The sequence below is a fragment of the Gymnogyps californianus genome, chromosome 1 (assembly GCF_018139145.2).
Source record: "Gymnogyps californianus isolate 813 chromosome 1, ASM1813914v2, whole genome shotgun sequence".
Classification (NCBI taxonomy): Eukaryota; Metazoa; Chordata; class Aves; order Accipitriformes; family Cathartidae; genus Gymnogyps; species Gymnogyps californianus.
Window position 1 is genome coordinate 39,695,480 of NC_059471.1, and position 25,767 is coordinate 39,721,246.

Consider the following 25,767-nt stretch of genomic DNA (forward strand, 5'->3'; position numbering starts at 1 on the left):
TTTTTTCCTCGGTATATCTCAAAATAGAATGGTAGAATTTCTTCTGAAAGGTTAAAGATTACAAAAGGATATTTAGGGATGACAACCAGATGTATCCCATTTTTATCTCACTGATATGCTTCACATGACAAGTGTCCAAAAGGTTTTAGCTGTCAAATATAGGATTCTGCTATGACTTATAATCTCTATGAAGAATATGAAAAGCAGAGGAGGGTAAGTGTTGCTTGATCTTGAGCATGTGAGTCCTTTTCTATTTTTACACAGAGGAAATACTCTTTTATTTGTCCCTAATACTACCGCAGACACACTATACGATACCATCAGAAAAACAAAGAATGTTTCTCTAGCTTTTTACAGTGATTGTACAATAGTGACTTTGAAAATTAGCTATGATCTTTAAATTACAGATAGCCTCAAACTTCATCTTCACCTAAATCTTTCCAGATTTTCATGCATTTTGAATCTCAGAGGTAATAACCCAGGAATTTGTTGATGCTCATGTCAGCAGCCAACACCTTTGATACATTTTATGCTTTCTTGAGGTTAAGTAAAATAAAACTCATTTACATCAGGTGAGGAGCTGAACAGTGGAATTTATGCAAAAGAACAAAAAAATTCTTCTCAGTATCTTTGCAGAAGCTATTTTTCAGATTCAAAATGCTAAGATACAGATAGTCAGTACTTGATGTAATACCTTGGTCTTCTGTAGTGTTTTTGATCCCAGGCACCTATCAAGAAGTAAATGTAGAATAAATCTTGTAACCCAGCCAAGTTTGCAATACATGCAACCTTCAGTCTGTATTGATCACAGCAGCCTTCCAAGGTGGCAAGGGCATTATACATCAACACTTGCCTGTACCTTAGCTTTGCTGGTATTTTTAGCATGTGCAGAGTAATGTAAGCTTCAAATTTAACTTCAATATTGAACAGATCTCTCACATCATGGTGATGAGAGGCATATAACTGCTGATAAATACATTTGTGCTTCACTTATATTAAGTAAACGTCACAATATCAGAAGAATATACTGTAGGTGTTATCGTCCCTCTTTGACTGACAAGGAAATGGAGTTGCAAAGACGTTAAAGTAACTTGTCCAAGGCTAATAACAAATCAAGAGAAACAGAGAGGTTTGCTAAAGAAGCAAAATGCATTTTTTGGCCCCATCATTAGAACCAGATGGTGATGCATGTTGCCCCTTTATATGATGAAGTTGAGGCCATGCGGCAGCACACCTATTTTCTCCCAGCCCCTGCTATCCTATTCAGGTTGCAGCTGTGCCTACCCTGAGTGGTAGAGTTGAGATTAGTTAGCAATCATGACAGCAATTGTAGAAGAACTGGCAAGCATTCTTAAGGGACTTGTAGTTGCATTTGGTAAAAATCTCTTCTTGCTTTCCTGTCAGTAACCAGAGCCATAAAATCAGAATAAGGGACCAATTATCCTCTTTAAGTAAGAATACTCTTGCTCTAGTGTTACATACTGATCATGGTTTAATTCTCCATCTCAAATGAATCTGCTGCATAAGGAATTTAAAAAGCCAATAGTTACCTTTTATTTTAAGGCTATTTTTGTGGCAGTAGTTTCTGCTTAGATAGGCGATGTGTCATTTGTCAATTTCTGTTAGCTTTAGTCAGTCTATGTCCTTGAATTGCCTGATGTTAATAGATGTTATTTAGTACTACTGGCACAGTGAGTAAGCTTTAGTGTTGAAAGTCAATAAGTAGAGTCAAGAAGGAGAAGGGCAAAAGAAACTGCAGCAGGAGTAGAAAGAAGTAAATGAACTGATATATTTACAGATTTATTATTTGTCTCTTTATTTAAAAATATATTAATGATGAATGAATTGCTAGCTATGGGGTACAGGATATTAACTGTCATTTCTCACTATCATTATTTGTTTAACTTACACAGGTAGTTATTGTTATACTCTGACTAATTAGAGCCATTTTCCAAACTGTAATGACCTTGGCATTAGAAATAGTTTATAAAATGACCTAGAAACAACTTTTTGAAGGTATTTTTGAATAATATGGACTGATTTTTCTAGCTGTCAACATTTATTTATTTTTTTAATTAATAACTTACATAAGGAGTGTTTTTTAATGTTCTTATTTTAGTGTAATTTATTTCTAAATTATTTTCATCAAAAGTATTCAAACTTCTAGATTCCCAAATCTTCTGATGCATGTGGCTGGGTCCATAAAGGTAGATGTCTCCTACCCACATATTAAAAAATGTTGCAATTGTACATTTGACATTCACACATATTTTCAACCTGATCTTTGGATTTTGTGAATACATTAAAAAAATACTCTCCTTTCAAATCACTGAATTCTTAACATCTGTCTCTGTGAAATGGGCTTTTCCAGAGGCATATCAGATATTTAGCCCTTACTAGTGAGTCTTATAGAGTTATCAGAACCACTGCTTGGAAGTACTTCACTGTCCAAATGAGCGTTTCTTTTTCTGTAATTAAGAAGGGGGTAGACTGATATTTTATATTGTCCTGGAGCCAAAATTCCTTTCTTCTAGCAACTTATACCTATATTACCTGTATTACCACAAGTGGAGATTTTAAAACATCACAGTTTTGTAACTTCTGTAAGTATTTTTCATGTCCTTGGTATTTCTTTACCTCAAAAAAGGATACAATTTCTTCAGTGAAGAACAGAATGAATCTGGAGTACAACGTCTTTTTTTTTTTTTTTTTTGTCGAAATTTAGTGTTTTTCTTGTTTTATCCCTTTGCTTAATGGCAAAATATTATCAGTGTAAAATAGGTATCTGCACTGATTTGTTTGTATATTACATGCTCTGGGAGTCCATTTACTTCCATTTTGAGGAACTATTGCTTTTCTTATCCTTCTTATGCTACAAACAAATTGAATATGGGTGAATATTCAGTTTACTACTCTGTGATCACTGACAGTGGTCTTGCAGGCTAAACAAAATACCGAATGATTCTGCTCTTAACATGCTACCATTTGTAAGACTTTTCTATTTAAAAAAAAAAAAAAAAAAAAGTCTGTCTTTCTGTGTGTCTTGTTATTGCTATTAGTGCTCCTGAAACTCAGAGAAGCGCAACACTAACTAGAATATTAATGCACACTTTTCTTCTCTTTCAGGAAACAAAAAAATGGGTATTGGTGCAAATCAAATTCAATACCCTTAAAACATTTATTTATCAAATCTTCAAGTAATTGTAATTTAAAAAATTGTAATAATTTTTTTCTGAGATAAATTAATTACTTTTAAATTACTGGGGATTTTTTTGCTATAGAAATTTTCTTTTTGTTAAAATAACAGTTCTGCAGTCACAAGACACAAAATAATCTGGCAGATTAGAGTATATCTGTACGTGAATGTTAATATAAATCCATAACCCCTCTTTTGTTCCTGAAGATAATCTGATTTTACAGCCCTTTATGCTACCATTTTTTTTTCTTTTAGTAGCCTCCATAATAACCCAAAATACAGAGTAGTTGAACTATAATTTGACAAGTATTTAAGCCCACATCATCAGAAAAAACCAAACAAACAAAAAACCACAGTTCTTTTTTTCTTGCACTTCCTCACTAGACCCTTACTGTTGTAGGCTGACAGCTTTTGTAGAGTCTATTGAAGGGCAATAGTTCATGCCCTGGCTTTGGAGGAGGGGTATGTTTTGTTTTTCACCAGCTGGATCTGCTCCCTGACTCTGTTCACTGGGTGACAAAATAACTGGCTGTGCTGGTACAGCAGCATGGGAACAGAATAAAAGGCCAGTGGAAGGAATCATGGGACCTGCCTTTACAGAAGCAAGTCATCAACTAACTATGCATGAAACTATATCACTAGTCAAAGTGTAACAGTAGAGGGTTGTTCAGTACTAGTGACCTTCTAGTCAAAATGACAAAACAATAGACAAAGAGCTTACCACCTGGGGGAATCAGGTTTGATAGGTCAAAGAATCTTCTCAGGAGAAGATGAACTTGGACAGGATTTGTGGCTGATCAAGAAAAGTCAAATAAGAAAGAAGAGTGGATACTGGAAAAGCACCAGAACTGCTTAAAGCAGCCCTTTCTCTGCAATAAAAATGCAAGCTATGATAGGTTCAAGAAAAGGACATGTGAAAATCAGAAAGAACACTGACAAAAGATTGGGAAGAGAATGACATAAGGATATTCCTTATTTAGTATGTATGCTTATTTCTTTTAGACCATTATAAAGAATGGTTTTTCTATGAAGCTTTCATCTTATTTTTCAAATTTATTGTGTTCCTTAAGTAGGCTTATAAACTAGAGGATCTGTGAGAGGGACAGCGGGTCACTTGTGAAAGGATATAATTAAGTTATTTGGAAGTATTGAACTTGCGTCTGGTAGGGCAAGCAAATGGGTTTGATCATGGGCTAGATATCTGATTTGGAAAGTCCCCATTCAGAAACAGTGCACCTGATTAAGGTTTGGAGGGAGAGATAATGAGGACTAAGGAAAGTCAGAACTGGAGTGTACTCAGATCAAGGGAAACTTGAAAACAATGAGTTGAATTTTGGGACCCTGGAGAAAGCATTTAATTAATAATTTGGATAAATTAAAACATGTGAATGTCATTTACAGCTTAATATTCAAGGGAGTTAATTAAAACAGCTCATATAGGTATTGCAACAATACTGTGGGACTATTTCAGTGATTTCCTTCCCATTGTCTGGTACTTTCATTCATCATCTTTCTCTAAAATTCATATTTTAAATTTTATATGTTAGAAATTATTTTGCTGTGTTAAGTAGCTAAAAAGAAATAAAGAATTCAGACTTTTGTATAGTCTCATTCATTTGACTTTTTAAAGATTTTCTGCAACCTATCCTGTGACCTAACAACACAAAATCATGTTGTAATGACAATACTTAGCATTGCATAATCACTGCTGATGAGTATTAATAGCTGAGATCACAGCTCCACTGTTGCATTTAACTGCAGTTTTTCATTGCTATTTATTAGTGTGCTGAAGGCTTACAAGAGGGAGAAGAAAGAGGAGAATTCATTTTTTGCCAGATTTCACCAATATCAGTGGTCAGAAATTGTCAATCTATAAGCATTTTATGTTTTCTACAGTAGAAAATATGCTGCAATGCTGAAATGGGCATATTAGTGCTTGCAAAGAAATGTTACATTTTGAAACTATGTGAGAGCAATGATGCCTGCTTGAGTTTTACCTGACAGAAAAAAAATATGCTATTCCTCATATGAGCAGTAACACTTTTTTGTACTCGAAAGACTGGAGACATAAATATCAATGAATTAAATAGTGGTACTGTTGAGAAACTGCAAAGAATATCTGTTCAGCTGTTGCTTACATGCAACCTAGGGTACAGGAGACAGAGCATACTTTAAAACACGAAAGAACCCAACAGCTAGAGGTCAGCAGCAAACATTTATATTTTTTTGTCTGAAGCTGAGCAAAGGGAATGTAGATATCCTGCAACTGCCCTGTTAGTCTTATTACACTGAAGGTAATATACAATTAAAATATGTTTTTTTCTCAGGACAGATGAAGAATGCATTTTTTTATAAATGACATTGAAGAGATTTTAGTGAAGAAAACTTTCTGCTTTAGTCTATATCAAGGCATAGGGTGAAACACTAACACAACTAACTTATCCATGTGCTTTGGATAAGGCAGCTGTTACTGGCTGTTTTGTTCAGGAAATACAGACATGGAATTAAATTAAAAAGTCACTTATTCAGTATCTGATTTTTATGTGATCAATTATATGAATCTTTGCATATTTTATTCAAATAGGCAGTTACAATTGTGGCTGGAAAGACAGAGTTCTCTGTAGCTTAGATTTTCTTTGACAGCTATGCAAAGTATTAAGATTAATGTATATATCTATAAAGCCACTAGATGTCCCTTTGTCCTCCATCAGTATTTAATTTGTGCTGAACCGTGCAAAACACTCCTGGGCACTTTTCCATGTTGTTTTGCTCTATGAATGCCCTCTGAAATTCATCTATGTGAAATTCATTTATAACCCTAGCCAGATCTGAATCCAATTTTACAGGTAGAAAAAAATTACTGAACCTATTTACTCTTAGCTGTTTACAGGTCCTGAGTTGTGTCAGTCTGAGCATCTCTATGATTGTGTATTTTCTAGAGATGTTTATACAAATGATGTCTCCATGCAGCTAACCATGCCTCCATTTTCTTTATGATTCTTCAGGACAAATGTTCTGAGGCTTCATATCGGTAGTTTAGCATCCTCTGGAAGTCACTTGCAGTGAGGAAAGAAAGAATGAGAATGGGAAATACGTTGCCCCGGAAACAGGTATACAGGAGTTTATGTATGCCATTTTTTGCATTCACTGGCTCCCCAGAAAGAGATCTTCACAGTGACTGAAAACTCCACCTCTAAGTTGTCATATGAATAATATCTTTTATTGTTTGAATAACTGTCCTGTAAGGTCTGAATTCAGACCTCTGTATTTTTTTCCCATTAAGTAAGCCAGACAAAAAGAAAGAAATATTTCCTGTACAGCTGTCATCCAACGCTTCATAATCCAGAACCCTGTGCTTTACCAAATGGTCATGAATGTTCATGTAAATTGAATTGGTTATACATTAAATTGATAGCTTTGCCTTGTAAATAGAAACACTATTTAATTTCAACAAGGCAGCTAAAACTATCAGTACATTTTCTCTCTGTAATCCGTGTGCTTTGACATAAGGTACTGATCAATTCAGTTGAGGAGAATAGAAATATCCATTAAGGATGGAAAAATGTCAATGCAGCAACTGCTTGGGAAGTGCTTGTTCTGTCCTAATAAAAAGCTCCTTCACTGGAAGTGTCTCCCCTCCTTTCCCCAGGTAGCTACATGGTTCTGCTCTGAGGAGGTAACAGTGGGGAGTTGAAGAAGGTATAAAGGTCAGTGTGTCTTAAAGCAATAATGAAATGGTAAACTGATTATTATTGCTTAGACTAATCAGTAAACTGATTATTGTTTAATAGCTGTAGTACACATTGTTCTTTTAGGAAGGAAAATATGGCTGGCTATTAAATTAAAAGTGTCCATAGAAAAGATATTTTTGAGGAGACATTAAATCATGAGTGCAGCAGACTGGTTAGTTCAGTGATGATCACTGAAATTGTTCAGTATTCTGTATACTCCTTCTATCTGTTTCTGACAATTAAGAAATTTGGATATTGATGTGTTAGTCCAACTGTCTAGAACCTAGAACCGTATAGAGCAATCACCCTGAGCGTTGGTGTCTTGAGCACATACTCAGGACTGGCTGCCTACTTTGAGTTAGGGAAAGTTAACAACATATACATCCCTTATCAGATACAGTCTATAACACTGAATGACATAGTCCGTTCAGGTTAAAGATCATAGTCACAATATGCTTCCAGGTGCAAGCTTAGCAGTTTGAGTGACTTGATGTTGGCCAGTCAGTTTATAAGAACTTGCCCGCGTGCTGGTACAGATGATGAGCTAGCACCCTTGATCGATAGTCCTTCTTGTGGTACAGTCTGCTGTCTGACTTCCCAATATGCTGTGCAGTCATGATTATCTATCTGAAACACCCATTTGTCCTGAAAGCCAGGAACACCTTTCATGGACCCATGGTCTTTACCAGATTTTATCCAGTTTCTGTTTCAGGCCTATTAGTGAATACATGACCAGTTTTCCTGAGGTAGTCACACTGCCTACACCAGTTCAGTTTCAAATGAGGATTCAAGGGTGGACCCAGAACATAACAAAGAACACAATTTACCAAATACAAATTCTTCCCTGGGACTTGAGGAAAGCAAATTTATCAGAGGAACTCAATTCAAGTGCAGTAAGGAGGAGTTAAGATGTTCAGAGAAAGATGGCTTCTATTAATTTGTAGTAAGCTTAAATGGATTCAAAGAAAAGAAATATCTGGTTTCTTTTGCAGCTTATGCAGACCTTTCACTGTGTTTTAGGGTTTTAACTATAATTCCACTCTACTGCCACACACAGAATTTTATTGTGTAAATAAAAAATGCCTTATAAGATCAGGAAACTTCAATGTATATTTATTCTGCTCTCAGTAAATCAGACAGGTACAATGATGCTTTTTCAGGGGGGTGGGTGGTAACACAACATTTTTTATCCTTTTTTTTTTTTTCTCCAGTATCTATCAAGCCTAAGGACAGTCTCTCCCTCAGCTAAAGGGAGAGGCTCATACAAACAAGCTTTTGTATGTGTTGGATATCTCAAATATTATCACAAAACTTGGGAAACGGGAAGAGAGGTGAGGTTCACAGACTATTCCCCACAGAGTGGAAGAAGATTTTGGCAGCTGTAGAATAGTTACGCAGCTGAGCAACATTCCAGGTGTCCAGCAGGAGTTCAGTAAGATCTTTTTCCCAGTAATGAAGGCATTAAATAAGTTGTGGGGTCAATGTAACTCTTAAGTTTTAGGTTTTTAAAAGGTAGATGAATATTCATTCTTTCGCACTTCTATACAGAAGAAGGGATGAGGAGTTTATAGTCTTTACTGGATTATAAAACTTTAGTCTAACTTTTCCATTAGAGAGGCTGCTCTGTATTCCACATGGAATAACTTCAGTAATGCATTGTTTTGTATATAGAATAAAAAGAAATAGATTAGTGCTTTTAACTTTCTTTTAAAGTTGCTTCCCTAGAGCTAGCAATTGCTCCTACAGTATTTCAAATGAATCTTTTATAAAATTTTTATAACTCAGTCTATTTCTCAGCTTTGATTCTACAAAGGTTTCTGTACTGAAATGCTTTCCAAAGTGCCTTCACAGGTCATTTGGATCCAGCCTCTCGTTTTGTTCAAGCCTTTCTCTGAAAATGCAGTGGATGCTGTTTCAATATTTTTCTGAATTCCAAATCTGCAGTTTGTCCGTAGCCTTATTTTCAGAACTTTTTGAAGTCATACAGAGATTACTAATCTTCAGCATGTTGGTCATTTCTCCATTTTCCAATAAATCCTTATCTATTAGATATAAGATAAATAGACATTAGCAGATCTTCCTTACTCAAAAAGTTAAAATGAGATTTTTACATTTTGTGTTGGATGTGTATTTACATCAGCCTTGTATCTTATTCCATGCTTGCAAAAAGCAATAGAAAGATTCACACATCAGTTACATATTGATCTTACTCACTTTGTCTTTGTTACCCAGGTCTGTCCTTTTATGGATTTTTTTTCTTTCATACATGTAAAAGATTGTAATTAAGCCTTTTATACCGTCCTTTTGTATGATGGTCACATCTGTCTCTTTAGTAAACAGACTTTATATCCTGATGGGATCCAAGGATGTGATCTCCATCTGTAAAATTAAGCTTTGGTCTTTTTCATGCTACATGCAACATTTAATTTTTATTGAGAGTAGTGTGAAATGAAAGCCACTCAGAAAGCCGTTGCTCTTTCAGAAGTCCAGTTTTTACCTCCTGCTCCTCATGTAGGTTCAGATGTTTTAATTTAATAGATACTTATTTACATATGTGCTCCAAGAGGGCAGGATAACCTACCTTCTGCCACTGAAAGCCTTTATTCTTTCCTCTTTAGTTTATTCTCCCTCGATGGACTGCCTTCCTGCCCTCTCATTTGCAGTGTTTCAGTGCTCATTACCCCTTTAGGTCTCATATAACTTTTTTTTCCCTCTGTACAGATAACAGTATTTCTTAAATACAGTTACCTTTGTGTAATCTTTATTATTCTCCAGCCTTTCTGTACAGTTTAGCATGTATCCAATATTTGAATGTAGCTTAGATTTCACTGATAAGAGACAGCTATTTAATTTCCTTCCTACACTTCAAAGAAGTGCTGTGAACTTAGAAAATATTGGGTGCGTGCGTATAAACCCATTGCTTGTAATTTCCTCTAATGCCCATCAGAAGGTGATCTGTTTAAGAGTAATCTTTATTTGTATTTTGATATCTTTCTTCTTCCAGGCAGCTTCTCTGTTTTCTAGTCTGGTGCTGGTTTCACATATTTCTTTCATCATAAGTTTAAATAGCTGATATAATGTTTTCAATTCAACTCAGGAACTGCAAGATTTAGATCTTTGCAGGCAGAACTTTAACATAAAAGTAAGAGCTGGAATAAACCGAGTAACATTAAGGAAAACAGTGCATTTAGGCTGTAAAAATGTTTTCCTTTTTCCAGCTGAGTACAAGAAGATAAGGAATTTTTCTGTATGTAAGATCTCATACACGTATCAATATGTCACAAGAGATAGACAAAGCTGCTAGTGCATGCCCTGCATACATTAGGCCTGCCCTCCAGGGCATGTCTTCCACCATCTGAGAGGACAACCACCGTCACTTGCAAATGGTTCATTGTTAACAGTATATGTCCAGCAGTGTAAGTTTTTCACAGAAGGAATTTAAGGATAGCTAGGGATCTAAGGCTTCTCTGAAAATTTCACCTCTATAAAATATAGGGAAATAAATATTTTTATTTTCCCATGCCTAAAGGCTTTTGGATAATGAGACAAGAGAAGAAAAAGTAGAAGCAGAACAGAAACATGTACATAGGTGAGAAATTGTGTATAACATATACAGTCTTTCCAAAAGACAAATACAGTTGCAAAATGTTGGAATTAGTAACAAAATAATTTTAAAAATCAGACTGAAAAAAAGAACCTTTGTACAACTTTTTGACTCTGCTCATTTAATTAACAACCATAATCCAAATAGCTCACTAAATGGAAAGCAAAACACAAGAGAGTTTGGAAGGGAAGATTGAATTATTCTTTTAATCTATATTGTTTTAAATACAGTTAATCACAAGGTAATGATGACTGTTGAGGTAGCCCAGGTTGTGGCTTAAAGAGCAGAGGAGATAATCAAATTAACTAGATGCAGAAAGTGCACAAGTAACTTAAAATCTACAGACTCTTGGTGGGCAAGAAGTCTTGCATGTACTTTTCATAAAAGTGTAAACTTCTTCACACATAAAAGCATGTGCAACAGGAATAACGCAGAGGGAGATACCAGGTAGTAAAGGATAAATCAAGATGAAGAGTCTGGATCTAGAAAATGAAGAACTGCAAGCAGTTAAAAGACACAGTTACAAAGAAGTGCAATCAACTCCCTCCCCAAAAAAGTGAAAATTTTACAAGACCCATGGCCAGGAATTGAAGTCCAAAATCAATATCGGCGGGATATTAAGAGAAAAACAATGAATGAAATAATACCCATACAGATGAAAGACTATACATTTCCATTTTAAAATTAGAGAGAGAAGCCAGACAAAAATATTTGAGGCTCTGTGTTAAGAAGAATTAATGCCAAAACTCCTGAGCACTAACTGAAAGATGAAAATCAACTGTTTCGTAAGGAATTTTTTCAGGTCTATTGAAACAGGAAAAAAATAAAGTAAAGCAAGAACAAGGATCAACAAATATTTCAAAGACTAGTAATGCCATTCTCTTTGAATACAGAACAGGTAATTTAAAACCCTGCTTTGTCTGACTAAAAGTTCAATTTGGAAATGCTTCATCTTATGGTATTTCCTTAACCATTGGGTTATTGGATGTTTTGGCATGATGGATATTTCTCTTTTTTTCAAAATATTGTCTTGTATTCTGATGTAAAACAAAAAATAGTATTTTTGGTATTGGTATTGATTTATTTGCAGTACAGGATCCTAATTTTTTCACTACTTTTAGTGGCAATATATCTGAAGTTTAGAAAGAACAAAACAAAGAAATAAACAAAAAGATAACATATACACCTGTGCATGTGAAGATGACCATTGCTATTTCTGTACAGTCATATGCTCTTTTTTAATGACATGAAAAAAGAAATGTAAACCACATTTTTGTAAAGTTCTTTGATATGAAACCATATGAAAACTGATTGTTTTGGGCAGGGATAATATGACACACCTGTCTCAAAAAGAACAAAACAAAATTAAAAAGAAGGCCATGATTACATGACTTCCAAAATATTCTACTGGCAAAAATGTGATAGTTGTACCTACCACAATAATATCTGTATAGAATAACTCTTTTTCTCTTGCACTGTCAAAAGACTTATGAGAGCCATGGGAAAGCCACACTAGACATTATTTTCTACATTCTTAATAAACTTAATCTAATTTTAGGGAAAAATAGTGTCTTTATACTTGATCTTTCTTCAGATCTGCTTCCTACAACATAGCGGTGCATTGCTTCTATCAGTTGTTATATGGTTTTTTAGATCAGAATGAAGGTAACAGTGAAACAAATAAACTTGTGATGTAGACATGCTTACTGATACTAGTTACACTACTGCTTGGCATAGAAATAAATATAATTCTCTGTGACACTTAAGTGGATCATGGTTTACAGCTGTGTAAGCTAGATAGATTTTAGATGCTGCCTGATACTCATTTTAAAATGCTTCATAGTAAACGGTGTATTTTTCTGCAGTTAAAAAAGCACTTACAAAATCTACTTATGCTTTCCACTAAAATTATTTTGTACTATCAACGGTAAAACTCACACAGCTTTCATGTGCTCAGCATTTAAAGAAGTAATGCTGTCAAATTGGAGTAGATATGATACTATATTGAAGATTATTAACAAGTCTAGCAAAAACACTAGAGCCACCATAACAGGAAAGTTTTTTTAAACGATGTAGCTAGAGCAGACCTGTGAATTTTAGTTAGAGGACACTCTGTGGTATATACATGTTTACTGTTCACTGCTTATAACCTGAAGGTGCACTTAAAATGCATGCAGGAATAATTCAGTTTAGTTTCCGTTAATTTATGGTGTGGACTATTTAAATTTCTATGAGCATTTCTATTCTATGCTGGCTGACTTCAGAGGGAGTAGAAGCAAGAACTAGTTTTACTCATCTCTATGGATTCCACTCAGTATTTAGGAATATTATTAATTATATTATAATTTAGGTAACCAGTACCTAAGTTAAATCTAGAAAGGAATGCAGTGAAATTTGACTGCTAAAAATAGTTGGTTATGAACAATGATACTTTGCTAGTAAAGTGATTTTAAGCAATAACATCATCTCATTTCCCTGTTAAAGCTCTTTCAACCCTCTCTTTAACCTAGTAAACATAATGAAAATCATACTATTCAGGTTCTGAAGTTCTCTAATAGTAAGCAGTTTTAGGAGGTTGTTGCTGTGTAGGACTTGTTGGAATGATGTTCTGCTTAAAATTCTTGTTTGAGGACCCTAATCTCTACCTCATATTGCCCCACTGTTTTCACTGTGAATAGGAAAATCATCAAGGAGTACTACATTTTCCGTACGATTAAATTAAGTGGAAGTGTATAGTCAAGTCAGATACATTTCCACTGGAAAAGATTGTTGCAATACCTGTTTAATAACATCACATATGAAGTATACAACATTTAATGTTAGGATGTAAAAAGCAGTGGAGTGTGTTTTTTGCTATAATGTACTTGTAACACCACTGAATTAACGTCTCTTAATTATCAGCAGAGTTAAGGTAACTGTGGTATAGCTCAAAGTCATAGTTACTTCTCTACTGATTATCTAGTATTATGAAAGTGAAAGCTCATTAAATTAAGCAATCTGTGTTATGTACATTAGTTGGAGAACCAATGAATTCAATTCACCCATAAGTGACCTCTGAGACAAAAGGAGGTTGAAGAAATATAATAAGGTGTGCAGATGAATAATGTGTAACTAGCTTAGAATATAAAGTCTAAGTCATTCTTAGAGAAATAAAATTTATTAAATTTCCAAAAATTCTAAAATCTTACTAATTGTGCATTTAAGGCTAAAAGTTGCTACAAAATCTAAGATTCTGTCAAGATATTTCTCATGGTGTCTTCCAGGACATAAGAAAATTTTATTTGTGTGTTATAATAAAGTTTTAAAAATAAATCAGTATGTGTTAACTGACTTTATATTTTAGCTTGATACTCAGATTGTATGAAACTACATTTTTTTACATAGCTGTAAAACTATATGTACGTATATACATGTATTGTATTTCCAATATACGGGGGGGAAAACAATGGAAGTTAATAGAATATGAAGAGCTATTTGTTAAAAGTCCTGAAATAGTACTAAATAAAAAAGTGAATATATTTTCTGTTTCTACTAAGATAAACACAGAGGGGTTTTTTGATTTACACTACAGTTATTTATTGATGTGTGACTCAGTATGTTCCTGCAGACCTGCAAAACCTGTGGTGGTTGAAAGGGATAGGTACAAGGGCTAGCAGTTCTTCCCATCCTTTTTAGCACTTTCTAGTATGTCATGCATATTCCTGGCCATACGACAGCATAATGCTTTTACTGTTTCCCCCCATTCATTCAACAATTGCATCTGACTGTATTAAATAATTACACTCTTTTATGCCAGCATTTTAAGAATTGCTTTATTGTTTGTTTGCCTTTTTTCCCTTTCATTGAGACAAAAGTATGCTGAGTAAGCACAGCTCTCAGCACAAAGTCCTGCAAGGAGACTAGCGGTGAGGTATTGTCTATGATGCTTGCCCTGACAGAGACTCAGTCAGTGTGCATGGTGTAAATTATCCCTCTGTGAAAAGACTAACATGAAGCTTTTCATAACCTACAGTTCCTCAGGATCTGGGGTTTTATCTTCCTTAGGATAATGTAACAAAAATCGATGCCAGAAAAATCTAGAAAATTGCAAATGCAAAAGTTCATCACCCCATTTGTGGGGATTCTTATACTTGGCCTTTTACCTCTACCACTATTCTCTCCTTGTCAGAGTAAAAAGAGAGAGAGAGGAATCCAGTGCTACTTTTGCTTTTAACTTCCTGTGTTAATGTGAAACTGCGCCTCCCCTTTCTTATTCCTGGAATTCCTATTTGAAGGCAATGAGGGAAGGAAGATTTAGAGCATGTTATCCCCTCCACACACTAGCATAAAAAGCAACTTTACTGCAGCTGTAATATCAAATAATGAGCCCACTCTTTATATATTCTTTAAATGCGTTATAAAATTGTGCACACAATACAAGATTGCAAAGTCACTTTTGTATCTCAGGTTACTGAGGAAATTCATGATGTCTGCATCATGAATTTTCATTCTCTCCTTTTTTCCTAGGGTTGAGGAAGTGTATGATGTTTCACCTATCAGTATTCTCTAAGTGGCATAGAAAGAAGTTCTGAATATTCAAAGAAAAGTTAAAATGTTAGTGCTAATTAATATATCTCTGAAAATAATCATAATTCTGCACACTGGACTTCCATTATCTATAAGGGAAATACTATAAGACTATATACATACTGTGAAGGGAATCAGAAGTATAAACAGTACCTTAAACTGGCATCCCTGTGTCCTGTGACACAGCAGACATATCTTTTAAGCACTGTGGCTTCCCACACAGCTTCCAGCAGCCCCTCCAGTAGCACCTGGCAACCCTGGAAGTCTGACATCGTTTCAGACAGACCTGCACAGATGTCTTGGATACTAAGGGGCATCTCAAATGGTACTAGTCACCTGCTTTATCAGATTACAGACCTTCTTTATGATTGTTTCTATGTTCAACCTCATCTACACTGTACAACACAGAAGCTAGTGTGAAGCTAGTGCTGGCTGGAACTGCCCGGCACGGGGCAGCCCCGGCCTCTTCTCACAGAGGCCACCCCTGCAGACCCCCGCTGCCAAAACCTTGACACCTGCACCCATACATTGGGTCACTGAGAGACAATAAAACCAGATTATCCAGGTTTCTTTTCTCGTTAGTCATGTTTAAGAACAAAATTACTTATTCTCTTCAGAAAATTCCCTGCTTTTCATTGTTTTACCTGGTCTCCTGTTAGCATGGTAGCAGCTATTGGTGACTCATATTCCTCAGCTAGGATGCGGGAGTTCAGAGCCTTACTGAAGGTGTGCCCTTGATAGGAATTGCCTGCAGAACAAGCAGATTTGCATCAGGAGAGCAAATGTGAGATTGTCAAGGATGTAGGCAAACTTAATATTGGGCTGAGAGTTTTAGCCTTTGGGAAACAAGATTGTAAGTAAATGGTCTCACGTTAAGGTTGATGCTGAAGTAGACAGTTTTTGCCTAAAGAACTTTGTTACATAATATTCACTTTTCTACCGTTGTAGCAAAGTACAGAGAAAGAAATGAAACTGATTATCAGCTTCCCCGATTACTGTTTAATCCCAAGAAACACTCTTGCTATGTAAATACTGACATTGTAACCTCTGCTCAATAAAACATTGTTTAATTTATGTTAACAGAGTTAAAACAATATGCTGGTATCCACATTTTTTAAATAATTCCTTTTTTTCAGTGATAAACCTATCAAAGATAACTATGCCTCTAAGAAGCTAATTTCCTACAGGAATAATTTTAGTGGCTTGATTACTTATTAAATTGTGGGGTTTTTTTCAACAGATAAAGTGAATCTTTGTTTAAAAGGACCTGTGATATGTGTTTAAGACTAAGCCTGTTCTTAACAATGGTTAAGAAAGTCTTGTCTGCTTCCCTGGGAACAAAGTTAGATCAGTTATATAATTTTTCTTCTCTCAGTATTGCATAAAATATTTTAAATGTTGTTACTTAAGCACATCAGCTTAATTTCCTACTTGAGATCAAATAAAGAACATTTTGTATATTCTGTCTTAAACAGTCAAAGATTAAAATTCCTTGACAACATACATTTCAATGCCGTAAAAGATCATTTAATATATGTATATAAATACATAATTTTTTTTTTTTTTAAATTGTAATTGTCACAGAAGCTTCTGGAAGTCTAACAAGCAGAGCTGCTGACATCATCTACAGGCATTATATTTAGTTAGCAGTTCTTTGTGAAAGATTTGCAGGGACACATTTGTGTATACATGGCTGTGGAACTGCAGTATCTGCCACAACATTTCCCTCGGTGCAATGCTTTAGCAGATCTTTTATATGAAGGGTGGATCTGAACCATATGGCTTTGGCTACTGAGTAGTCTCTGAGAGTATACTTTGAAGCTGAGGGAATCTGTGGCCTTGCAGAAAGCACTTACCAGCTTGCATGGTTGGACCCTGAAACAGACAGACAAACAGGTTTGCAGGTGAGAAAGCAGGAATAACTTTAATTATCCTTAGGCCACAGAACATCTGTCAACTGCCAGTGTATTTGTTGAAGTGCTCAGTTCCTTAGAAACAAACTGCAATTTCCAGATATAGGCATGTTGACAGGTATGTCATCATTTTTGTTGTGGTCATATTCCTTTCTCTTTGCGTGACCAGTCCAATGTGAATGTGGTTTTGACATGAAAACGTGATTATCACATTTGACTTACAAAGGAATAAAATATTTTCTAAAATTTATTGGATAAGTTTGATTCATCGCTTTGTTTCTCTCACTTTATATTTGAACTGCCTTTGATTTTAATTGGTTGCTATAACATAAGAATATAAATATTTAATTTTAGGAAATACTTGAATCCTAAAAATCCTAGAAATTTCAAATAAGTACAAAGAACCAGAAGTTCATATGTTTAAGTATGGCCAAAAGCCTTTTCCTTTCTCACTCAGAAGTATTCTGCTTTTCAAAATCAAGTTTCTCTCTATAAACATACCATAAAGGTTTCTTTTTTACATTATAAAATGCATAATATAGAGGTTACTGTCAACATGCAAATACATTTTAAGATAAATACAGAAAGGTGTTGGATTTTCATTCTGTGAATTATAAGAGAAAAACAAAAACTACAAAGTGAAAGGATTTTTTAGTTAAATTGAGTAAATTCTGACTTCCAAATAACATTGATTGCAAAAGTCTGTTTTATTAAAAACAATTCATCTAATGATTCATCTTTATTCTTCATGAATAAAAGACAGACATTTTATAGGCTTTTGAAAGAGAAAAGAGAGAAAAGAAATTTAAATATGTGGATTTTGATTGTTCCCACTTTATTCTAATGAAAGAAAGGAGATCAGGTGGTGTCCCATATCCCAAAGAGTGGTTTTACCACCAGTCTGTCCAGTCATTAGTGATGCAATTCTGCTTCAAACTAAGGATTAGATCCAGTCATCCAAACAGGCGTTTGAGATACTGCAGAGGAGCCAAAGCACAGTGCTGTCTGTAAATTGCATGACATGGGACAGGTATCCTTCTTGGAGTGGTATTTTGGAAGTTAAGCAGGAGTCTAGAACTTCCCAAATGACATAAATGTTTTGCATTCAAACAACTGAATTGAGCCTGAGATGTCTATGGAGAGATAATGGAGGTAAAATAATAAAACCTTTGACATCAAACTCAAAATTAGACAAAATTTAATTCTTCTTAGGCCGACTTCTACTCTGTGTCTTTTTAGCTAGACAATTAACTTAAAACTAATTCCTAACCTTTGAATGAGGAGATACCACCCATCCTTTGTGTTTTCTCAGAGTTCAGTAACACTGAATTTGTCCTACTGTAATTTCTTAATTAGCCTTCTTTATGCGAGTTAGCTATAAGTTACTACTACTTGACTAGATTTTGTCAGAAATAAGGTGACATTTAATTGTTAGAAAGGTCTGTTTAGCATCTTGAGTCATCGTGACACAATTTGCCACTCATCTCAAGTGTTCTACTGTGGATAAAATGTTATTATTTTTATAGTTCCTGAAATATACGTTTCCATACTTGCAAAAGATCTGTCAGAATTTAGGTCAGCTGCAGATTTCTTTTCATGTAGGGGAAGTACTTAGAAGTACCATAACTAAATAGTACTTAAAATGTTGGATTCTCTCTTTCTTTTCTTCCCCTGAGATATATTAATATGTGTGTTTTATTGAAAGACATTCTGAATAAAAATATCAAGGATGTTAAACCTTTGCCAAAACTTAACTAATTGAAAAGTTGAAGTTGATAAGATTTTTCTGTTTGTTTGATTTCCCCATTCTAGAAAAGAGAAGAATAGAGGAGTAATAAAAAAGTTCTAGTTTGTAGAAGTTTACTGTGAAGAGACAGTGGTAAACTCTTCTTTATGACCACAAAAGGAACAAGAAAACTTTGTATAAAGAAAGTTTCAGACTATATGAAAATGAAGCAAAATAGTAAAAAACTCAGCTCTTTCTAGCTCAAAAAGTAGGAGAAGATGAGGATAGTTAGGAAAGCTGTAGAATCATTAATTCTGAAGAAGTGTAGAAACAGTTTAGAAAAAATAAATCAGGGAGACCTAGAAGTATTTATTTTACCTGAGAAAAAGGAAAAGGAATAGAATAGCCTTCAAGTTCTAATAGACCATCCACTGCTCATGTATGTATGTATTGGGTTTGGGACCTGTATGCATTGGATTTGAAAATATCAGGTCTTACACTATTATAATATCTGAGTACCTTGTGTTCGCTGAAGTATATGGCTTTGTGTATTTCCATACAAACCGTCTCTCTCTCCCCCTCCCCCCCCCCCCCCCCGCCTTGCTCTCACTCTCCCTTCCTAAAAGAGCTTTTATTCTAATGTTCATTAGATTACTGTTCCTTTCTACAAGTGGAAGATAAGCTTTTGAATTTCTCTCAGTTTGAAGGAGTGGCACTGGACACATGTTACAATAATTTCATTAATATTTGAAGCAGGGACAATTTCACATATGGCACTATTTAAAAAAAGAATTTCAAGTTTTATGTGTCTGTATTTTGTGGAAGATTTAATTCTTATGAATGTTTTTAAAATCTCTGTACCAAACTCCTAAGGTAAGGAATACTTTATGTTATGAACCTGGATGGATACAAGTTTAGCTGATCAGTATTGCCAAGAGACCTCTGTACCTATGCACAGAACTTCAGATGCTAGTGAAACTTTAAAGCAGAAATTTGAGTCATTTAAAAAGTTCAGGAAACTCTAAACTGAAGTAGTAGTTAAACCAGGAATCTTTCAATTCATAATTTCAGATTTAGGTTTCTAATTTCCCTCTATGTCCCAGTTTAGATACATTAGACATTTTTATTGCAATTTTTACAAAAGAAAAAAAAAAGAGACTACAATTTTATTTGTTTTAGAAGTCAGCATAGTGAACTCAGACAACAAAATATTGTATTCTCTTAAAAAAAAAAAAAAGAGTTCTGTTCCAATATTCAACAAAATTTCACATTCATATATACAACATAGCTAGTAACTTAGAAATGCTTGATGGTTGCACTACCCAGCCAAAGGCAGAGTGTATCCTTCATTTTCACAGAACAGACTGTTTGGTTTTCACTTTTGCAGTATTAACATAGCTAAGCTGCATGCTCAGGGCCTCACTGTTCCTCTTTCCCAAGCTGGAAATTGTTTCTTTTATGGTGGAAGTCACCTGATCCATTGTAAATCGTTATCTCAGGATAAAATGAATAATGTTGTAGAAGTGCTTATTTCAGTCTATTAGCTGTAAAGACAGCTTAGGGTGTCTCAGGCAGAGACATTGAAATCATCTGCTTTTATCAGATGAATCCCATACAAAGTATCCTTTTGAATTCAAGTCTGCTGTTAATTTGCATTGTAATAAGTTACTTAAAGGGGAATCAGTGGCAGAATTAAACTGAGAGATCTAAGTTTCACAGAGAGACAGAAACACCAAAAAAAGGATAAAACCACCATAGACAAGTTAGGTGGAAGACAGAGGAAAAGAAAGTAGACAAATAAGATGCAGAAAGCACACAGCCTTGAAAATGGGGAAAACTACACTATACTGACAGGTACTTTATCTGTATAGTGTCCAACTGTGTTAGGAAAGCCAAAGTATCATAAAAACCTTTTTAAACAACTATGCACTTCTGTTACAACAGCTCCAACTCTTTTTTCCACAACTTCTGTAAAAAGTTCCCCAGAAGAATTGGAAACCTGTACAGACAATAACACACACTTACATGCCTTCAAATCCATAAATTTCTGAAAAAACCTTCTATAGGCCCTTCCAAGATGAACAGCCTCTCTTCTTTCAGGGGAACCCTTTAGAAACCTCCTTCACAGTACACTAGCACCTGGAAATTAAAGATAGAATGTCAATGGGGTAGAAGCAATAGAAAATTGAAAATACTCTGGGAGAAGCTGCTCTCAGACTCAGGGGCAACAAATGTAGAGAAACTCTGGATTTTTTCCAACTTTTTTATTTTTTTTCCCCCAAGGCAAACAGCATTAATGTAGCAATACTGCTAACATTAGTTAGGAATAATTTATTTTACCCTCAGAGTCAGGATGCTTTAAAAATTTATTGACATAACATCCTGTGAAGTCAGGTACTAGCATTCCTGTTATATCAATGGAGAGGCAATCACAACACAAATATACATAACTGCCAAACGATATGTTAGAATAGAGGTAAAAATTAAATGTGAACTTGCCTTCTGGCCACTCCTGCAAGGATATTTTTTGTTTCCATACAATGATGCAATGGTTCAGGAAGGACAGAGTTTTGGGGAGCAGCAAATTCCTGAGGCTTTTTTCCCCAAACTTTTCCTAGTCCTTATTTATTAAATGGTTTTAAATTCTGACTGTCTTTTAGCAAATACAAACTAAAATGCACAGTTTATTGTAACTAAATACACAGATACACATTGGAGAAGATTTGAACTTTAAGAATTTCCATTCTTATGGAATTCATAAATAAGAAAATAAACAGTAGTAACTATGTCAGCAGTTCCAACTGGAATCCTCAAATAGTCTGTAGTTATACTTCCAACTTCTGGTCAAACTGATTACCCAGCCCCCGTAATTAGTACCACTTAATGTAAAGAGCTGTTCAGTGTATTAGAAATGTCTTGTCAGAAGATGCCCTGGGCTGACAGCAGGGTGACCAAACTAATTCTCGCTTTTAGAACAGACAGAAATTGTAGGTCAGGGATAAGCAAGATATGCTCACATTGCAGCTACCTCAATTAGATCTGGATCTAGGATAAAAATGTCCTGTGGTTAAGTCAAGTCATATATGCAACTGACCTTTTGCCTTCATGAATATGAATGCTCACAGAAAAGTTAAGTTAGGAAAAAATATACCGGTAATTTCTCAAGAGTAAGTTGGCAAGCTATGATTATTTATTTATTTATTTCTTCTCCAGGCATAATGCCTGCTTTAGGATGCATGCAATTTTTTTACTCACACTTTCTTTAGAGGTATTCAAGAGTTTAAAAAATGCTCAAAATATCCATAAAACAATACAGCTGATTTCCAATATGGAAATATCTTCAGACAATGAGCAAAACTTTCAGAAAAAACTGCTTACTGAATAAGAGAAGACTGTGAGATTTATGGTGGAAAAGAGTATTCATGTCAGAGGGGTGTTTCTCCACATTTTTCCTTTCTTATTTTAAAACTAACATTTTTGACACAACATAAACTTTGTATCATCTCACTCAAGTTTAAATCTTGGGAACAAGCCTGTAATCAACATTAAAACTGGCCCTGTAAGATAGCTGTAAGTTAACAAAACATCTGATAGAAAACATGTTCTTAAAAACAATACTAAGGAAAGGAATTTTCATATTCCTGTTACTGAAGTGATACTCTTTTTCAGTGATACCAGTGGGAATAAGACTGCATTATTTGAAATACATTTAAAAATTCCAGCTTCATAAGATATGTTTGACACATTAATCCATTAATCAATCATATCATTTTGGACCTTGATATTCATATATAAGGACATAATATTGTTTGATATTATGATTTTCAGTGACGCAATTCTAAGTAAAAATTATTGCAGAAGCGTAGATGACTAGAAGGAAAACTAATCTTAAATTAACTTATTCCATACCACTGAAATGAACAGGCATTTCTCAATGAGGTCAAAAAGCAGGTTTGGGGTCAAAGTATAAATATAAATACATTTATATTTACAATTTTAATATATTTCAGAGATATTAATTTATATACAGCTCTTCACTGTTCTGAATAAATTTAACATAAAAAATAGAGCATGATATTTAATTCTGAAAGACATTCTACAGTAGTGATTGCAATTAATATTAAAATGCAGCTTTTTGTCTAATGAACTGTGAATAATCAAGTTTTATTAAAAAAGCCCTAATTTGTTTAGGTACATGCATTGCCTAGTTATCCAATTATTGCTGCAAAATTACAAATGGGGAAAGTCAAATCTGTTAAATTAAGAAGGTCACCAAAGTAATTAAGACTGCTGAAGCATATGATTAATATTTTACAGTAGGTGGGGCACTGCTGAAATTTACCTGCTTTTCCTTGTTATGTAAATGATGGGCTTTTGTACCATCAATGTTTAAATGAGTTAATTTACAGATAAAAGAATTGTAAAAGAGAAGGCAAGGTTCTGGGCAAGAAAAGTTCTTATCAGCTACAAAATTAAATGAAAACTGTTTTCTTTCCTTAGTAATTTGATTGTGTGTTGCTAATTGTATGTTGAGGATGTTGGAATTTTTTTCTGTGCTTCAAAAGAAATAAGAGATTTAACAGGAAAAAAGAACAACAGTGTTGTATGAGAAAAATATTGCATTGAGGATGAAGTGAATGATAAGCCTACTCCTGTGGTAAATTTATGTTTCTGGCATTTAACAAAGAACACAGAGTGTAAAGAATAAGAAATAAGCCACTAAGCCCCTCCAATCTTAACCAGAGTTAACTCTTGTTTTTCTGTTTCTATTTTGGCATTGGTATGTGCTATTTTGGACCAAAGGAACTAAATATAGTTTAAGACATGATGTGTTCTAGATACTGTGTAAAAAATAGCACAAACCAGTAATTGCTTTAGACTCTTCAACACCTAGAATTTTATACAGTTTGGTACAGGTAAATAAGCAGACTTGTGATATAGAAGTATACGAGGTGACCATTAGGGAGTCCTAAATTGTACAGGTATTTTACTAACTCCATCCTGAAACAGTTTCACATATCACCAGTTGGTTTAGTATCAGCCACAGAAACAACTGTTAAGGATATGTGCCTGTGTATATATTAGCACCTATCCCATACTACTCTGAATTTTATTCTAACAGTATAATAGCTCATAATGTGTAGGAAATGCATCATAAAAAACAAGGAAACCAAAACAAAACAAGGGAAAAAAGCCATAGTAGCAGATCTTGAAGCTGGATAAAAATCAGCCAATGTAAAAGTGAATCTCTGCATGTGTGTACGCATTTATTCCTTTCCTTCGCTGTTTCATACCTGATCTGGTGAGCAATATTCATTGTCAATCTTTACATCTTTGAAGACATGAAAACAAACCACTAGAAACTGACAGACCTATAATATTTATTTAGTTGCATATCAAACTATATGACATTCAGATTCAAGATTAAACCTCTGTCCTGGTTTCAGCTGGGACAGAGTTAATTTTCTTCTTAGTAGCTGGTACAGTGCTGGGTTTTGGATTTAGTGTGAGAATGATGTTGATAACACTCTGATGTTTTAGTTGTTGCTAAGTAGCGCTTATCTTAAGCCAAGGACTTTTCAGTTTCCCATGCTCTGCCAGCAAGCAGGTGTGCAAGAAGCTGGGAGGGAGTATAGCCAGGGCAGCTGACCTGAACTAGCCAAAGGGATATTCCATACCATGGAAAGTCATGCCCAGTATATAAACAGGGGGGAGTTGGCCAGGAGGCACGGATCGTGGCTCGGGAACTAACTGGGCATTGGTCAGCGGGTGGTGAGCAATTGCATTGTGCATCACTGGGTTTTTTCTTCCCGCCCCCTTCCTTTTTTTTTGTTATATTCCTTTTCATTACTATTATTATTATATTTCATTATTACTATTGTTAGTATTATATTTTACTTTAGTTATTAAACCGTTCTTATCTCAACCCACGAGTTTTACTTTTTTTTTTCCCTTTCCTCCTCCTCACCCCACTGGGAGGGGGGAGGGGGAAATGGCTGCGTGGTGCTTAGTTGCTGACTGGGGTTAAACCACGACAACCTCCAAAAGTGTTTCCCAATGATCTGATCAAATAGAACAAGGTACATTTTTATTTTTCCCCCCTTCAGCATTTAAAGAGAACTCATTTGATCTTCCATCCATATGGAAGAGCCTTTTAGAGGCTCCCCCTTCAGATTATTGTGATCTTGGGGAGATTAGCTGACTACTAAATTCTTTTCTCTGTCTCTCTCCCCCCCCCCCTACTTTCAGAGCACAGTGGGGGTAGAGAAGGAGAAGAACATTTTCTTTCTTGTTAAGTTTGAGTAATAGTTAATGTCATCAACTTTGAGATCAATATCCTTGATAGGTATCTTAGTCTGAAAGATGAATTAGAAATCAGCTGTATATGACCACTCTGCCTAAGGAAATCAAAGCACTCTGCAAGAGATAGGAGCTGGCTAAGATTTGAAAACAGTATGTGTTTTCCTCAAAACCCAGAATCAAGCCAGTTAAAAATTAGAAAAATCTTTAGAGATATAGATGCAGCAAAGTCAGGATGAAAAGCCTGGAAGAATGTCTGTCTATGAAACATCATGAACAAAGCGACCTAGACACTGCCTCAAAGTACATTCAAATCCTAGAATTATAAAGCTCCCCAGGAACACAAGAGTACTGGTAAATAAATCCTGTCAAAAATATGTCAGCCTGTCACATAATCTGTATATTTTCATACCCTTGTCAGTGAAGAAGGTAAAAAGTTGACATTAACCCATGAAAGATTACTGCACTTTACAGTATCTTCTCAGGATTTACTAAATATCTAGTATCATCCTCTCAGATTCCCTTTTTGCAATATTTTACCCATAATGTGAATATCTGTGAAGAAATCTGTAGCTTGAGGTTTTTTTACAGTCTTTTCTTTATACATGGTTATTATAATGAGAAGATACAGGAAAACTGGAAAAAGATTATACTAATCCTGAAAGGCTTCAGCTGACTTAATAATTATTGATCAAAATTATTTTTCTTAAAAAATGATAGAATAGCTTCTT